Source organism: Chinchilla lanigera, unplaced genomic scaffold (assembly GCF_000276665.1).
Source record: "Chinchilla lanigera isolate Chin_1 unplaced genomic scaffold, ChiLan1.0 scaffold00038, whole genome shotgun sequence".
NCBI classification, from domain to species: domain Eukaryota; kingdom Metazoa; phylum Chordata; class Mammalia; order Rodentia; family Chinchillidae; genus Chinchilla; species Chinchilla lanigera.
Window position 1 is genome coordinate 3369427 of NW_004955439.1, and position 18116 is coordinate 3387542.

An 18116-nucleotide genomic window follows, 5' to 3' on the forward strand; every position below is an offset into this window, starting at 1 on the left:
GTGCCGCTGAGCTAAATCCTCAGCCCCCATGGTTATTCTTTCAAGTGTGACTTACATGGGTAGAGTAGTAAACCTCATATCAAATAGAGATTAAAATGTATCAACATAATCACTATGTATATTGCAATCGTTAGCAAACTCCTAAGCAAGGTTAATTAATAAATACAGACACTTTTTGTATATGGTCATTACCTTCATTTGTAAAGTCTAACATGAAAAAATCATCAGAATGTATTTCTAAACAAATATGTCTTGTTATAACTGTTGGTAAGAAAGAAAATACGTGAAGTATCAAATATAAAAAGGAAGTTTGCAACTACTGAGCCACCAAGTCAGGTGATGCAACAGGTTCTCCAAGAAAAGGAGCCCACCAGGACTTCTCAAAGCAGGAACACAATCTCCGCAGCAAGCAGTCCCCATCCTAGGGACTGAGAGCTCACATCTGGCACCAGCCACCCCTTCCCTTGCTCAGATATCCTTGTGCACATGGACGCACTGCCACAAGCCCTGGGCTCCTGTCTCACGTTTGTCTGGGTTTGTTCTCTTCTTCTCCATATGAACACAGACCAGCAGATAGCCTTTTAGCTTTTTAGCTCTTGATAATTAAGCTCCTGACATCATTCTCTGTGCATATCCACTTCTAATTCCTGCCCTATCTAGGAAGCCTTCACGATGTCTTGGGTAGAATTATGCAGTTATAAGCACGACGGTCTTTGCAAGGTTGTCTGCACTGTGATTTCTGCAAAATGCTTAGGATTTTGTAAATGGGTGTCATCTTCATATTGAAATTTTTTTAAGATGAGGTTGAAACAAGCAGAACTGAAGACTGGTTGCAAAGATGAAATAGAACCTGACCTCTACAACAGCTTCAGAGTAATAGAAAGAAATAGAAAGAAAAAGGAAGAAACGAACCTTCTAGACAAAGCAATTAACCCCTAAAACAGAAATATCTGCGTATATGTTTGTGTGTGTATATATGAATGCTATCAGTACAAATATACACACTGTTTAAACCACAGGATAAAACACATTTTGATGAGGAGGGAAATGAGAGATGTCCTTAAGAAGACAATATTTGAGCCAGACCTTAAAGGAAAGATAATGTTGGGGAAATGGCAATAGAGGGGATGTTCTCAGCAGAGAAACTAAAGTAAGGAAGGAAAAGGAGAGATGTGAGTAATTCATGAATGTTGGCTAGACCGTAAGATGCATGCAAGGAATTAGCTAGTGATCCAGTTTAAAGATCAGCTAGATTTTGTAAAAGAAGCACTTAAAGCAAGATGGAGGGTTCTGGATTTACTCTGAGGGCAAGAGGAAGCCACTGAGAAGGAAAGTATAGCCACCACTCCACGCAAAGGAGCAGGGAAGTATCTGGCAGGCATCTTGGTAGCTATATTACCAAAAGGTGACATGCTATACAAACTAAAGGCTTTATACTGTACATATCAGAATTGCACTCTAGAAAGAGTAGGTAGCCAGCTACAGAACTGATTGGGGGAAAGAATCAGGCAGAGAGGAAATTAAGACGCCATTAAAATAACCCAGGTGAGAGATTATAGGGACATGAATGAGAGTGTCAGCAGAAAAACAAATTCTTAGACAAGACACTGAAGACAAGACACTTAGGAGTTTGTTAGGATTAACAGAACATAGTCATAGTATGTGTGTGATGGGATTTTAGGAGGTGTCATGAATTACTATATGAGCTAATCACAGGCAGAGACTGAATCTAAGTGTTCCTGATCCCACATCAATCCAGACTCCTGAGCATCTGAGGTGAGAAACACAAATCCTCTCTACAGGAAATTGTCCTTAACTTAGGTCCTCAACACAAGTTAAGGTAGAGCAAATATGAAATCATAAACCCTCAAAGAAACAAACACCATGGGAAGAGACAGAAAAAACAAGTGCTTGTGCTTCCAATAGTAGAATGTGCTTCCAATATCATAATTATTAGATTCAAAATACAAAATAATAACACATATATCTTTATATAAAGCTAAAAATAGAGAAAAGTAGAAAATGATTTGCATAACAGCCAAACATAACTCATAAATGACAAATATTACCATGGATAATAAGAGCTCAATAGGTTGTTAAATAGATTAGTCATGGCAGAACAGAAAATAAGGGAAGTACAAGATTAGACTAAAAAAATTATCAACATTATTGTACAGAGATACATAATGATAGAAAATATTTAAAGTTATGAAAAACTAATTAAAAGATCTAGCAGGCAAGGAGCATCACAACGCCTGACTTGAAATTATACTCCAAAGCTACTGTGATTAAAACAGTGTGACATTGGCAAAAAACAGACCTAAGGATCAGTGGAACAGACTAAAAGATGCAGAAATAATCGCAAACGTACTCAGCCACTCTATATTTAAAGGAACCAAACACCTTCACTGGAAGAAAGACAGCCTTTTGATAAATGGTGCTGGAAAAACTGGCTTTTCACATGCTGAAGACTAAAACCAGACCTATATCTCTCACAGTGCACTACATTAAAACAGAAACACTAAATTCATTGGAAGATAAAATAGGTAGAACTCTTGAAGACACAGATGAAGGAAAAGACTTTATGAACAAAACCCTGATCTCGCAGGAAATATCACAAAAAACTCAACAACTGGGATCTCATCTCATTAAAAAGCTTTTGCACAGCAAAAGAAGCCATCAACAGTGTGAAGAGACAACCCATAGAGTGGGAGAAAGTCTTTGCCAGGTATTATAAAGATTGTATAAAGAATTCAAAAAAATCAGACCCCCCAAATTTAAAGACCCAATCCAAAAAAGGGCATCTGAAATGGACACCTCTCAGATGAAGAAATAGAAATGACAGGTAAATATAACAAAAACTGTTCCACATCACACTCATTCAAGATATACAAACTAAAACACTGAGATTCCATCTCACAGGTAGAAAGAATGGCTATCATTAAAAAGTCAGTGAATAACAAATGCTGGCTGGACTGTGGGGGAAAAGGAGCCCTTCTGCACTGTTGGTGGGAATGTAGAATGGTGCAGCCACTAAGAAAATCAGTGTGGAGGTTCCTCAAAAAACTAAAACTAGAGGTTCCATTTAGCCTAGCTATTCCCCTTTTTGGTATCTTCTTGAAAGAATTAAAGGCTTCATACTACAGCAATATATGCACACCCATATTTATAGCAGAACAATTTGTAATAGCTAAATCTTGGAAACAGCCCAAATGCTCATGAACCAATGAATGGAATAAGGTTTTGGGTGTTTTTTTTAATAAAATGGAGTATTACACTGCCATAAAGGATAAACTTGAAACATTTCTAGTTAAATGGATGCACCTTAAGACCATACTCTTAAGTGAAATAAATAGAACACATGTGTTTAAATATCACATTGTTTCTCTAGTGTAAGAAATTGACAGTGTAAATAAGGACCAAAATGTATATAGATATTGGGAATAGGAAGAAAGTATTCAAATAGAAAGGGCAACTAGTGAGGGAAGAGGAGGACAGATAGAAAGGGAAAAGAAAAAAAGAGAATAAAAGGGAAAAATGGAGACAAAGCTTTTATAAACAAGGAGGGGAAGAGGGGTTGAAGGTGGGGGAGGAAAATAGGAAACAAAGAAGAATCAAGATATATCATGCATGAGTACAAATTCTCTATGATGAATATAATCATTATATATATTTAAAATGTACAGAAAATATCAATTTTAAAATGAATAAAAGATCTGGCAGGTGTCCAATCAAAGTTGCAGAAGAAAAGAACTGGTAGGGCACAGAAGGTACAATATTCAAAGAAATAATGGGGGCTGGGGATTTAGCTCAGCGGCACAGTGCCTGCCTAGCAAGCGCAAGGTCGTGAGTTCGATTCCCAGTACCAGAAAAAAAAAGAAATAATGGCTGAGAACCAATGAAATATCAGTAAATATACTGATATATAAAGCACAACAAATACCAAGCCAGATAAGTACAACAAAATCAATAGCCCAGTGCAATTGTGCTGATAAGAATATAGAATTCAATAGGTGATTCAAAGCATCCAGATGGCACGAGAGAATGCCTTCAGAGGGTTAAACAGAACACTTCTCAACAATAAAAGGCTACCCAGAAAGAATAATATGTCCAGACTTAACTGAGAAAATAACTACAAGTCTAGAGTTGAGGATATGACACAATTGTCTTCCAAGAATTAGATAAAGGTAGCCACGAATGAATAATAGATGAGAGTACCTACCGCCTTCAGCCTTTTATTAAAGGAACTTTTAAAAAGACTACAAAATAAAAATTTTGATCTCAAGATAAAGGTCTGGGATAGAAGAAGGAATATTGAGTAAGAAATTGGGAAATGTATAGAGAAATCTAAAACTCCAAGCCAAGCATGGTGGTGAACATTTGTAATCCCAGAACTCTGCAAGGCTGAGGGAGAAGGATCATAAGTTCAGCCTGGGCAGGTTAGAAATTAGCAAGACCCTGTATCAAAATAAAAAAGGGGGGGCTGGGGATTTAGCTCAGCGGCAAAAGCGCCTGCCTGGCAAGCGCAAGGTCGTGAGTTCGGTTCCTGGTACCGGAGAAAAACCAAAAAAAATAAAAAATAAAAATAAAAAAGGGCTAGGGATATACTTCAGTGCAAAGGCCCTGGGGTGAATCCCCATTGCTGGGGGGGGGAGATTATAGAAGAAAATTAAAAGCAATTTAACTGATAAACATTGATACAAAAACCCTGAACAACATTAGCACACAAAACCTAGCCCAATATTTAAAAAAAGAAAATACATCTTTTCCAATTTTGCTCTAACTCCAAGAATTCTGGGGAAGTTGAACAGTGGAATAAATGTAATTTACTACATTTAATAGATTAAAGTAGAAAAACCATATGGTCTTGTCATTTCACTCAGAAAAAGTATGAGATAAAATTTAACAATTCTTCATGTTAAAATTTTAACTGAACTCAGAATACAAGAGAGATTCCAGAGACTGATGAATAATATGAGCAAAGAATCTTCAGCAAACATCATTTCAAACTAAGAAATATGAGACGCATGGGGTGTTCACTATCACCAGTTCTAGCGGACACCGTACTGGAGGCCTTGGCAAAGAGCCTTGGTTTATTTCAGGCACTTGGCAATTTCTCCTGCTCTCTGTTGCATGGCTTGGCACATGAAAAGCAATCTTTCCATGTATCTTAGTTACAGAACAACATACTTTATTTACTTAAGTCATCTTCTTTTCGGAGATTCTATAAAACACATGCTGATTATTAATTTAATTTTGTTTTGTATATTCATTTACATTATCATAGTGGCTATCAAATATTTTGAGTAACAACATTACTTTTATGCAAAATCTTGCAAATCCCCTCTTCCAGCTTTACCAGTCTCTATCCTCTGGTAGGCTTTTTCTGTTTGTTTCTCATAACCTCTAAAGATGTAGGTAGGGTGAGGGCAGGAAATACAAGACTCCTTGTATTACACACTCCAAGAAGTTGGCTGTGGGCATACTTTCATTTGTCCACACACTGCCCACTACACACAACTCTTCATGACTGAGTACTCACTATAGTTTATCTTTGTTTTGAAGGGGGCTTGCTTTGTTTTGGGGGGAAGATACCAGGAATAGAACTCAGGACCTTGCACTTGCCAGGCAGGCATTGTGCCATGGAGCTGTATCCAGCCCTACTACAATTCATCTTTTTCCATAAATTATATGCACATTTTTCTTTACATAAGACAAGAACCCTATCTCCACAGAGGATGTCATTTTAATGATGTTATTTGCCCACTTGGAGGATCTGAATTTTCTTTCATAGGCCTTCAATTCACGTCACAAATTGTTCCACTTCCACAGCTGGCTTTTCTACAATACATATTTAAAGTAATAAGAAGTTAATTGGCAAACAATGTTAAGGAAAGGAATTGTTTAGATCATGCTTGGCCATTCCTTTCTCTGGTGTTTGATGATTATGTCATTATTCACTGTTGCTATGGTGATTGTACAGGAATGCTATTTTAGAATACTTGATGGCCAAACTTGTGGCTCTCGTCCTTTTAAATCACCCTACTTATAAATGTAATTAATCTGACGCTGGATCACTTCATCAATTATACTTCTGGCAAGTTAATGGAAACCAGTTACATTCTGGCAATAATAAATGAGTTATTTGTTGGCCAACCCACTGCAGAAAACATTCATTCATTTAGAAATAAACCACCTTACTCTCTGAGGAAATCAGAGTGGTATTGTGTAAGGAAAATTGAAAAACTGAAGCTTCTCTATTCATAACAGTATGCAGTTTTTTTAAAGCAAATCCAAATATGATGAAGCCCGGACAATTCCAACCACTGGAAACAGTTTAAAATGCTACCTCAGATTGGAGGTCAATGAGCAATATTTCTCAGAAGGACACATCTTTTGTCACTGAAGACAACAGCGACACATTCTGGCTGAATTAATTTTTAGGAAGTATTAGAAGACTAAGGGGAATTCACATTAAAGGAAAGTCTGAATTGCAAGGTCTCAGGACGAATAGGGTTCAGGAAAGTCAGCAAATGGTATGCTGATGATAGGGGAAGAAGTGAAATACAACAGAGCAGTCAGTGAATCACAAAAATTTTAGAGGAACTTGTGAAGTGTGATGTTGTTTGGGTAAAAATTAAACAGTATACACCAAACAGGAAATGTTCATAAGATCGAATCAGAGCCCGCTATTCTTTTAAAATATATACAATAAAAAGAGCTCTTCCTCTGCCTTGGGGAGAAACTCAGCCAAGGCAGTGACTGCTGTGAATGGGCAGGTACTAAGTAAACCTATGGTTCTTTGAAGTCTTCAACACAGTGCCAGTTTGGTAACCAAAATATCAGCTCTTACATAATTCAATTCCAATATCAGCTCTTGACATAAAATTAAATTTTTTCTCAACTTCCCAGCTAGAGCCTGCTGCACCCAGAAACATGCAGACAGTTACGACTATTTCTTCTGTCTTCCCTAATTGACTTTTTCCAGCCTGATGGTTTCTGGCCTTCCAGAATCAAGATCAGGGAAGGAATAAGAAGCAGGGCACAAAGAGGAAGTTTGCACCTAACTGGGAATGTTATAGATTGACCTCCCACTTTCCTGTGGGTGCTTTTCATAGTTCTTTGGAAGCCTCCTTGGTAATTGTTGAATAGCACCTTAAATGATGTTGGCTGAGTGGTTTTTTTAAAGTGAACCCTTCCCAGTCCTCATTGCAAACCAGGCAGTTTATATTTGTAATCCCATGGAAAAGTTACTGGAACTCTAGTGAGTTAACTCCAACGTACCACTTCCAGCGCAACCCATGGGAAGAATAAAGACAGTAAGGCATATTTGTAGTTATGAGGAACCAAGGGGTCCTAAGTCCAGCTAAGATAATGGATAACTGGAACAAAAGGTCTCAACCCAGGGCCAAACCCAGGGTTTATTAATTCATGAAGAAAGGAGTGGCTTGAGGATGAGTGACTGTGAAAGTGGTGGAAAGTGCATGAGTGCTGTGAGCTGGCCTAGGTAAGAGGCCCGAAATCACTTCTGCAATATGCAGAGAGAAGGACCTGCAGAAAGAATAACCTGCATAACATAATGGAGGTGGTATGTAATGTTTTGGGGTCAGTGCTTCAGCTCTGATGTGTAATCTTTTATGCCCTGGGAAGTCATAGCCTCTTATCCCCAGGCTTTCCATCCCACCTCAGCTCACATGTTTTATTTGGGAGCTACGAGGGATGAGGAAACACTGCCATCATCTTTGCTTCAAAGACTACACATCAGCAACTCAGCTGGAGCAATATGCATTGCTCAAAGCCAATTGAGGGGATAAGGAAAAGCTCTAGCCAGCTCTGCACACATCAATATATGGAGCTAGGGCCAGGCTTGGCCAAAACGGAGACAGGTGCTCTTCCTTCAGGGAGAGTCACCAGGTGGTCCTCCAGTTTTTTCCAGATGTCTGGCTCTTTCTCACTATTTCTTCAGGTGTCTGTCCCATGTGGGCTCTTCGAATAACATCCCATTGGAATTTGGACCCACTAGACTCATTCTGGACTTCTGGTCTCCAGAACTGTTGGAGAATAAATTTGAAGTTTTAAGCCACTACGACTGTGGGAATTTCCTACAGCAGCAATAAGAAACTGTGTGGTCCCCTATACTTCTCAGGCCCCTGCCTCTACCTAAGTACAGCAAAGTGACAGAGCTATGACCAGTAGAGTGTGAATGAAAGTGCTAAGCATTACTCCACATCCTGGCCCCTCTTAGACCTTCCACAGGAGCATCAGTCCCCTTTGGTGGTGCAGAATGGTTACCCAGAAGAGGGTTCTAAGCCAACAGGCAGAAGAATCCTAACACAACCCTTGCCCTGACTACATTACACTCTAATATGAACAAGAAATGTGCCTTGTGATGTACAGTAGGTTGCTAAAATATTAGAGACCCTTGTGACATACAGTAGGTTGCTAAAATATTAGAGACCCTTGTAGAAGCAGCTAGTATTTAATCTACTTGGACTAACACAGAATTCAACTTCTCAAGTGGCAAGAAATACATGGAAATGGACTCCAGCTAAGCTGTACCTGATGACTGTATGCCAGCTCATGTGCTGATTTGCTTCCCAGTGACTTAAATACAAGTAAATCTGTCAATGGTCTCCACAACCTAAAGTTTTAGAGCTGGAAATGAGATAGTTGTTACTCATCTCATGATCTTCTATGACAAGCCCCACTGACCCTCATTATTCACAGATTCTCATTTTCTAATTCACCTACTTTACTGTATTTATTTGTAACCTTCAAATGAGTGCTGTTGGCATTTTCAAAGTCATTCTTGGACATTCATAAAATGGTGAAAAATCTGCATCACCCACCTAGCCTTCTCACTTCAGTTTTAATACTGTGAAGTATCCTTTTCATTTGTTATTAGTGAAATATTTAGTTTCATCCATTTACACTGTTGTACTTCTTTTTGGTAATTTTGCTATTAAAATGGTGCCCTAAACTGGGCATGGTGGCACACACCTGTAATCCCAGCCCTCAAGAGGCTGAGGCAGGAGGATGACTCAAGTTCAAGGCCAACCTGAACTATACAGTGAAATCTGTCTCAAAAAAAAAAAAGAAAAGAAAAAAGAAGTCCCCAAACATGGGACTGAAGTCACATCTAGCATTCCTAAATGCATGAAGGCTGTGACATGACCCCAAGGAAAAAACACATGTGTTCTATAAATTCAGACAAGAATTATAGTGCTGTTAATCATGGATTTTTGTTAATAAATCAACAATGTATGTTAAACAAGGTGTCTTTAAACAGAAACACACAATTTAGAATAAGCTATGTACTAATCAATGAAGGAAAATATGATCAAAGGCTGGCAAGACACTAACCCTATATTTCCCTTACAAATATTTGTTAATTCTGTGTTCACAACAAACTTATTGACTATAATTACCATGGAAATCAGCTGCAGTTTACCTGTTGACAGTTTAAAATTCAGAAAAATATGACCTATTCTGATTTTTTAACTCATAATAAAGGGCCTACATCCTGCCTGGGAAATACTTCCCATTTCAGACTCTCAACACTAATCACTACACAAATGGTTATATTCCCAGCCCCTGTTTTCCCTTTGAGTTCCCTTTGAGTTGAGTCCACTTTCTCTAATTTTCTTCAGATATTTCCATTCAAAGATCCTATCATATTGTTAAAAATCCAAATAATACTATTCCATAAAATTTTCAAAGTCAACTCCAACTTCTTACCCATAGCTATTATCTTTTCCTATTTCTTTCCAGGGTCTTCCATTCTCTAAACTTTAGGCAAAAAATTTTGGGCATTGTACCTGGCCATCCATAAGTTCTGATCTGTAGAACCTCACAGTTTCCTTTCTCTTTATGCTTTTGACTCCAAACTAGTCAGGAACTTCTCAATTCCTACCTAAGTAAGTGCAATTGGTGTCTATCCAATATCCCATATCATTTATAGCTTTCCAGACGCTGTACCTTAGTATAAGGCTGATCTTCCTAAAATATTTTTCATAGCATATGTCTGATATTTCATGTGCTTCCCACTCCCTTGGCTTTACATACTGTCCATCTGGTCTAGCCCAAGCTTGCATATCCAACAGCTTATTGGTTATCCCTGCTTGAGTGCTCCATGAACCCGGAAACATGTTCAAATCAAGGCCATTATGTACTCTCAGTATTCGTCCTACTGCCACTAGAAAATACAGGATACAGGCTTTCTAAAGCTCTATAAAAGTTTATGTTCACTATTTAAAGATTAACTTTTTTAAAAAGATTAACTTTGAGAGTACATTTAATTAGGGCTACTTTGTATTAGAAACTAATAAGGTAATATAGTTCTTCAAAACTAAAAAAATAATAAATCTGCATTATGTTTATACTCTTTCAGAAAATAATTGTCTACATTATATCTTTTATTTTTATGAAGTTCCATCATTATTCCATTGTATGGATGAAGAAAATAAAACTCAGAAACAATCCATTTTAATGCTGTAATGTTTAATTGCAGTCACACCTAACAACAGAGACCTGCACTATGCATGTGTGCCTGTGAATTCTGTGCCCCGGCTCTGTCACCCACCAACTCCAAGATGGCTTTTCATTTTGTTTCCTCTAAACGTGGTGTCGTAGAGGTACCAACAAACCTACCCACATGATCATGGATGTGGCCAAATCCCTGGGAGAGATGAGGCATCAACTAATCAACTAATCCAACTGTGGACAAGGCCAATTCCTAGCGAGAGAAGGTAAGCCCAAAGGGTTGGCAGACAAAGGAAGAAAAAACAAAGGAAGAAAATACAAATCTGATCAGCAGTGCTAGACCCAAGAAAAGCCCACTGCTACTATAAACTACAAAAACAACATGAAGTTTTACTCCAAAAGTATATCTTGGAGCTGGGAATATAACTCAGAGGCACAAGCACCTGCCTGGGAAGTGCAAGGTCCTGAGTTTGATTCCCAGTACCAAAAAAAAAGTGTATCTTTCGTGATGTGGTAGACTTGAAGAAGAAATTGAGTGCAGCACCCGCCATATTATGAAAGAGAGCTGAAGTCAGCCCCTTTTTTAGAAAGAGTTGTTTAAAATTGGGCCACAGAACAACCAGTGTCAGGGTTTCCAGGGTCACCCTCCGCAGTGACTGGGTGGGAGGCATCTATAGAGAGGGTGTGATATAGACCCCTTGTGGAATTTAAACTCAGGTCAGGAAGGACACAGGCACTGCCCTCTATAGTGAAAACCCAGGCCCAAAGAGCGTGGCTATCACAGGAGGCTAAATCTAAAAGCATGGGCACTAAGTCCAACAGTCTGCTTGAGCTGCTGCCCCATAGCCTACATACAGCTGAGACCAGAAGTCTGATCATTTTTCCCATCTACCAGCAAGAACAAGGACACATTTGAGCTTGAACAATTGCCATGATCCGGGGTATGTAGACAGAGGGGCCTCTGGAGCAGGGAGCGCACCTCACAGACTCACAGATCATAAAGTCAGGCCGAGAAAATCATGACCTGTGACTTGCTAGATCTCAAGATCCTGGAAATAAACCACTCATTCAAAAACACAGAGAGGGGCTGGGGATTTAACTCAGCGGCAAAGCACCTGCCTGGCAAACACAAGGTCGTGAGTTTGATTCCTGGTACTGAAAGAAAAGACAGAGGAATTTTTTTCAACTCAATTTTTTTCATTCTTTTTCCTTCATTAATTTTTTGAGAGGTTGGAGTTTTCTGCCTTCTTCTTTTTTCTTTTTCTTTTCTCCTCTTCTTTTTTCTTTATTTTGCTCTGGTTTTTTCATCTTTTCCTTTTTCATTCTTTTCTGTTACTGTAATAAAACAACCTTAGTCTCCTTAAGCTCCTCAATAGGATCCCCAATCTCAACTTTCTTTCTTTCCTCTTACTTTCCCTTGATTAATATTTATTTTTCTCATTCTCTTGTTCCCCAATCTCTCTATCTTTACTTAACCGTTAAAACTTATGACTCTTTAGACAGTTAATGGTGCTATTACTATTTAAACACTGCTCTACTGTTCTTGGAGATGAAGTTGTTCTATTTACTGTTGTTGATATTTACTGTATGTAACTATTTGGTTTGCCTTAGTGTTCATACTATAATTGTACATCTCTTTTCTGTGGTTAAGGAAGGATGGTACATTGTTGGCTGTTAGGGTATGTCAATAGGTTTTTACCCTATTATTGTTGCTGGTTTTGTTACCATAGTCAAGATGTCATAGTTGTTGCTGTAAACTGGTTCTCTGTAGCTGGATTGTTTTTTGCATCATGAATAATACTATGGCCCATTTCCAGAGAACTGGATACTGAGTCAAATACACTGCAGTCTCCTCTTCCCAATAAGTGGAGGTGGTTGGATCCTGGGATAAATGAGAAGTGGCTGCATAGCAAAGGAAACAACCAATAGAGTGAAGAGACAACCCACAGAGTGGGAATAAATTTTTATCAGATTCCTCAGACAGAGGACTAATATCTAGAATATATAAAGAACTCAAAGAATTAGACTCCCAAAAATAAAAGACCCAGTTAAAAAAAAAATGGGCAAGAGAAATGAATAGACATTTCTCAGAAGAAGAAATACAAATGTTCAACATCACTGCCCATTAGAGAAAAGGAAATTTAAAAAAACACTGAGATTCCCTCTTCCAGAAAACAATGGCTATCATTAAGAAATCAAATAACAACAAATGCTAGAGAGGCTACAGCGGGAAGCAATCTCTTCTACATTGATAGAGGTATGGAAATCAATGTAGACATTCCTCAAAAAACTAAAACTGGAAGTTCCATTTGACCCAGCTATTCCCCTTTTAGGTATCTTCCTGAAAGAAGTAAAGACATCATATTAGAGCAATCTATGCATACCCAGGTTTGTAGCAGCACAATATATAATAGCTAAATCTTGGAAGCAGTCTATGTGTCCATCAACAGGTGAACAGATAAAGAATTGTGGTATTTATACACAGTGGAGTACTACTTTGCCATAAATCAGGATAAATTTGAGTCATCTGTAGGAAAATGGATGCACCTTAAAACCATAATGTGATGTGAAATAAATCAGACACACAAGCTTAAATGGTGCATGGCTTCTTTATTGAGAAATTCGAAACATAAATACAGACAAAAGTAAAAAATAGATAAAGGACATAGAGCAGTAGATCCTTTTCAAATGAGAAGATCAATAGATGGAGGAAGGGGAGAAGAAGAGAATGAAAAAGTTATTGAAATGTGTTGTGTACGTGGACTGACTCCCCACAAGGAACATAAGCACTATGTACAGAAAACATGTACTAATAAAAAAATAAAGACTGAAAAATAATATTTAATTGCAAATACATTAAGTCTAGTCACAGTAAACATTAGAGAACCTCAATATCTAAAGTTATTTCAGGAATTCTTAATGATGAAAGGAAATTTTTGTACAGATACCTAGTGCTGCATAATAAATGCAAAATATTTTGTAGAATTATGATAATGACTAAAAGTTCTTCATTTCAGATATTGTGACCTATCAGTAATAGCCTTGAAGCACCCATCTTTAAAATACAAGCAGTCTATCTCCTGCTCCTGCTCCTGCTCCTCCTCCTCCTTCCCTGGTACTGGGATCTGAAGCCATGGTTTTCACACCAAGCTACATCTCCAGTCCTGTTTTTTTTTCGTTTGTTCAGTCTGTATGGTGTTTGTTTGTTTGTTTGTTTGTTTTGAAAAGAAGTCTCACTAAGGTGCCCTGGTCTCAAACTTGTGATTCTTCTGCCTCAGCTTCCCCGAGTTCTGGGATTACAGGCATGCACCACTACACCTGGCTTAGACTGTCTTTGACACCTACTTCCAGGATAGTTTTTAGAGCAGTGGCTGAGAGCACAGACCACCAGCCTGCTGGGTCAACATTGTAGATTCCCACTGACACATTTTGACCTTAGCTAAGTTATTTAACCTCTGCTGTGCTTCAGCTTCCTCACTTGTCAAGCAATAAGAATAATGCCATCCTTAGAGAATTATTATAAGGGTGACTCTTAGGTTGAGTCACCTAACAGCAGCTACAGATGGCTCTGTCTAAATAATCCATAAGGTGCCTTATCCACATAAATCTGTCACATTCTTAGCTCTAGGTTTAACATTCGCTATCACATGAACACAGGGTCTATATGAAAATGTACCAGAAGAACACCATTATTTCCACCTACCTCTCTTAGCAGACATGACTGATTAACCTCAGCCTAAGACAAATGGAAGAATGGCTCTCAAAGCTACACTTTTACAGCCTCAGCCAAGATCTGATTCTGTATCTTCTCCCACTGGAATTTCAACTACTCGAATCCAACATGAAAACTTTAGGAGGAGTTTTAATCACAGTATATTCATGTTCTTCTAAAATAATTATTTTGTACTTGTTAAAACTAAATATAGGCTTGTATTTCTAAAAATTTGAAAAGAAAGAGTGTTTTTAAAATGTGACTAGCAAGAGTTGTTATTTGTGGCCTTTAACTGATGGATGCTTTGGAAATAATCAACATTTTATGTACATGGGAAACCCAGGTAAGAGGTTCCTTTCCTCTTCCAAAGCCAGAGAACTAAGCTCAGGCACTTATTCTGGGATGAGAAGTTCTGACTGTGGACACCTCTTCAACTGTCAGGTGAGTAATTTTAACACTGACAGTCAGACAGCAAAATATAGGCAAAAAGAGACATCGTAAAACTATATTTATTTTCCTGCTATGATTTGAATGTTTGTCCCCTCCCAAACACATATTGGAGTTTAGTTGCCATGGTAACAGTAGTAGAGGCAAGACCATTTAGAGGAGATTGGGCGATAAGAGCTTTACCACCCTGAATGGATTAATGTCATTATTGTGAGAGTAGCATCCTTACAAAAGAACAAGTTGTTTCTCCTTTTCACTCTCACTCTGGCTCTCACTCTCAGAAATGGGAGCTAATAAATATCTGACCACCATATTGAATCTATAGCAACCCAAAACAGACTCAAGCAATTTCCCAAATTAATTAAATACCCAGATCCAGAGTCTAAGAAGCATTACTGTCAGACTTCATTTGGCTTAAAGTTATAGACAAGACCAACCAGAACTTCACTGGAGAGACAAAACTTTCTGAGATGCCAGATGCCCAGCAGTATGGATGAACAGCCATCACCATGCATTTATTCCCTGCTACACCTTGAAAGGGGGAAACTGTGATTTAAGGGAAATACTTTGTGATGCTTAATTTTGCCTGTAAATTTGATTGGATTGATAACAGCTATGAAATTAGTGAAGCACACTTCTATGTTTATTTATAAGTGTTTCCAGAGACCAGTGGCATGAGAGACAGCAAAATGAGGGGGGATGCCCACCTTGAATATGAGTGGCACCATCCAACAATGTTGAGGCTCAAATAGAACAAAAGCAGAAGGAGGAATCCTGCTAGTGAAGGCTTTCTAGCTCCCTCTCATGCATGCACACTCTCTTTCTCTCCCTCCCTCCCTCTCTCTCTCCTTCTTGCTTGCCATAAAATGAGCAGCTTTCCTCCACCACAAATTTTCACTATGATGTTCTGCCTTATCACAGGCCTAAACCAATGGAAACAGCTGATCATGGACTAAAACCTCTGAAACCATTAGCCAAAATCAGTCCTTTCTTCTTGAAGTTCTTTTTCTCAGGTGTTTTGTCATAACAACAGAAAGCTAACACATGCCCAAATATAGCAGAAAGTTAATGCAAGTGTAATGAGCAGAACAGCCAGACATGCTAACAGCTATCAACTTCAAAGCCACTGTTACAGCAAATGCAGCTGCAGCACAGAGTTGCCAGGGTGTCAGAAAGGTTCTATCCAAATGCACACAGTGTACAGGTAGTGTGAATAGAACAATTAATCCATGCTTTTCCTTTACTGCACTGTGAATTCATGAGACAAGAAGAGCATTTTCTTCATATTTGTGTCTGCAGCCTGTAGCAGTTTCCCCACAGTTTGTAGGAATTCAATAAAATCTTTTGGTTTTTAAAAAAAATCTCAAGATATATGAGGAATTACCAAACTTGTATTAAGCACTACCTAAAACTTACTATGTCTTCATCATTAAAGAAAAAAAAACAAGTGAACAACAAACTACCAGTCTAAAATAGTGAATAAAACTATGGATATAACAGTTTAATAAAAATTAAGTTTTCCCATTATATTAACAGTAACCTATTACAGATTAAAATATAAAAGATTTCACTAAAAGCAATGAAATGTTAAAATTACCAAAGAAGAATTATGAGACCTAAAATAGAAAATATTAATCTTTATCAAAAACCTTATAAGGAGACTTGGCTGAATATAGAGAATTCTATTCATCAAATATGAATTTCCATGGAATGTTAGATGTACATTATTGTATGAAACACTAAAAATAATCCACAGCCAATTAAATTAGGAAACACCATCTACTGTGAATAAATACTAATTTTAAAGATGATATGATAGGTAAAAAGAGGAATTTTAGCATCAACAAAATATATTATCTTCCAAAGTATGGAGACTATGATAAACACTTTGATTCTTCCCGAGTCTGTGTATAGGTTTAATGCATCTCTGATGAATATACACATTCTTGCAACCTATCTAAATATTTCAAATAAATTTCTACATGCTCATTAAAATACTGCATGAGGCACAAAATTTTCACTGCTATTCAGTTGCCATGAACTTATTTTAGTGAATAATTGAATTTATGCCAAACGATGCCACTCCATCATTTGAATAGTAGAAACCTTAAAGCTATCTAAAATCCAACAATAGGGTAATGATAATATAAAGTTTTATATGATATACAATTATATACAGGTATAAAACTAAATATTTTTAAAATAAATATACATGTATAAAATTATATATAGATATAAAATCATATAGCAGACTATCTCTCTTTTCAAATACACATAAAAAGAAATGGAAATACAGGTACAAAAATACTGTCACTAGTTATATTCTGCAACTACAAAACACATTTGCCAAAAGAATCCACAGACATGCTTGGAACAAAGTGAGTTAATTTTAAAAGACCTTAGGAGTAACTTAGAAGAATCATAGGAATCCTAGCGCAAACGCTCATTTAGGGGTGTGATGACTTGTCAGTGTGTCAGCAGGGCTGAGATGATCTATGTTTCCTGGACTATGAGTCCCCTTGCCTGTAAGTTTCTGGAAAGGGTGAGCTGAGCAAGAGATCACTGTGCAAGATCTGAAGGGAGGAAATGAAGCAACATGTACGGCTCCTACAGCTCTTATAGTGCTCACCCAAATGCCAGTGCTCCCATTGGTAAAAGGGGGCCACCAGGCCTGCAACTGCCCTTCATTCTCTGATTCCTCATCCAGCCTCCCTAATTCCTAGGTCTGGTGCACATGCGTAGCTGTGACAAAGGACCTCACTTCTGCAGGCCACCCACACCATGAAGGTCAAATCAATAACAATGGACATGGTCCAGTGTTCTGCTTTGAACTACCAGCTGTCCTCAGTTTCAAAAATTTTCCGTTCATCCTTCTTTCCCCTTTATGCTCTGCAGACTTCAACCTCCAGCCTCAAACCCAAAGGTAAAAGCCTTACAAAGACTGCCAGCTCTCAGCATTGTGTGGGGCCAAATCTATGTGACCAGGTCCCCTTCTGGGCATTTTCCCAGAATTAAAAACATCATACCACAGCGACATATGTGCACCCATGTTTATAGCAGCACAATTTGTTATAGCTAAATCTTGGAAACAACCCAAATGCCCATCTACTGAGGAGTGGATAAAAAAGATGTGGTATTTTTATACAATGGAATATTACTCAGCTATAAAAGTGATAAAGTTGAGGCTTTTGTAGGTAAATGGATGCAACTAGAGACCATACTCGTAAGTGAAATAAATTGGACCCACATGTGTAAACATCATGTCACCTTGGTGTAGGAACCTGAAAGATTAAGTAAAACTGAAAATGTACAATAGATGATATGAAAGGGAAAGAAATTGCACAAAGGAAGGAACAACTGGGATGAGGGAAAGAAGAAAAAATATATATATGAATAGCTGGAATACCTGTCCTGCTGATGTCTGATGCTATATTGAAAGGAACAGTTAATGCTTAAATTTTTTATATTTCAACCA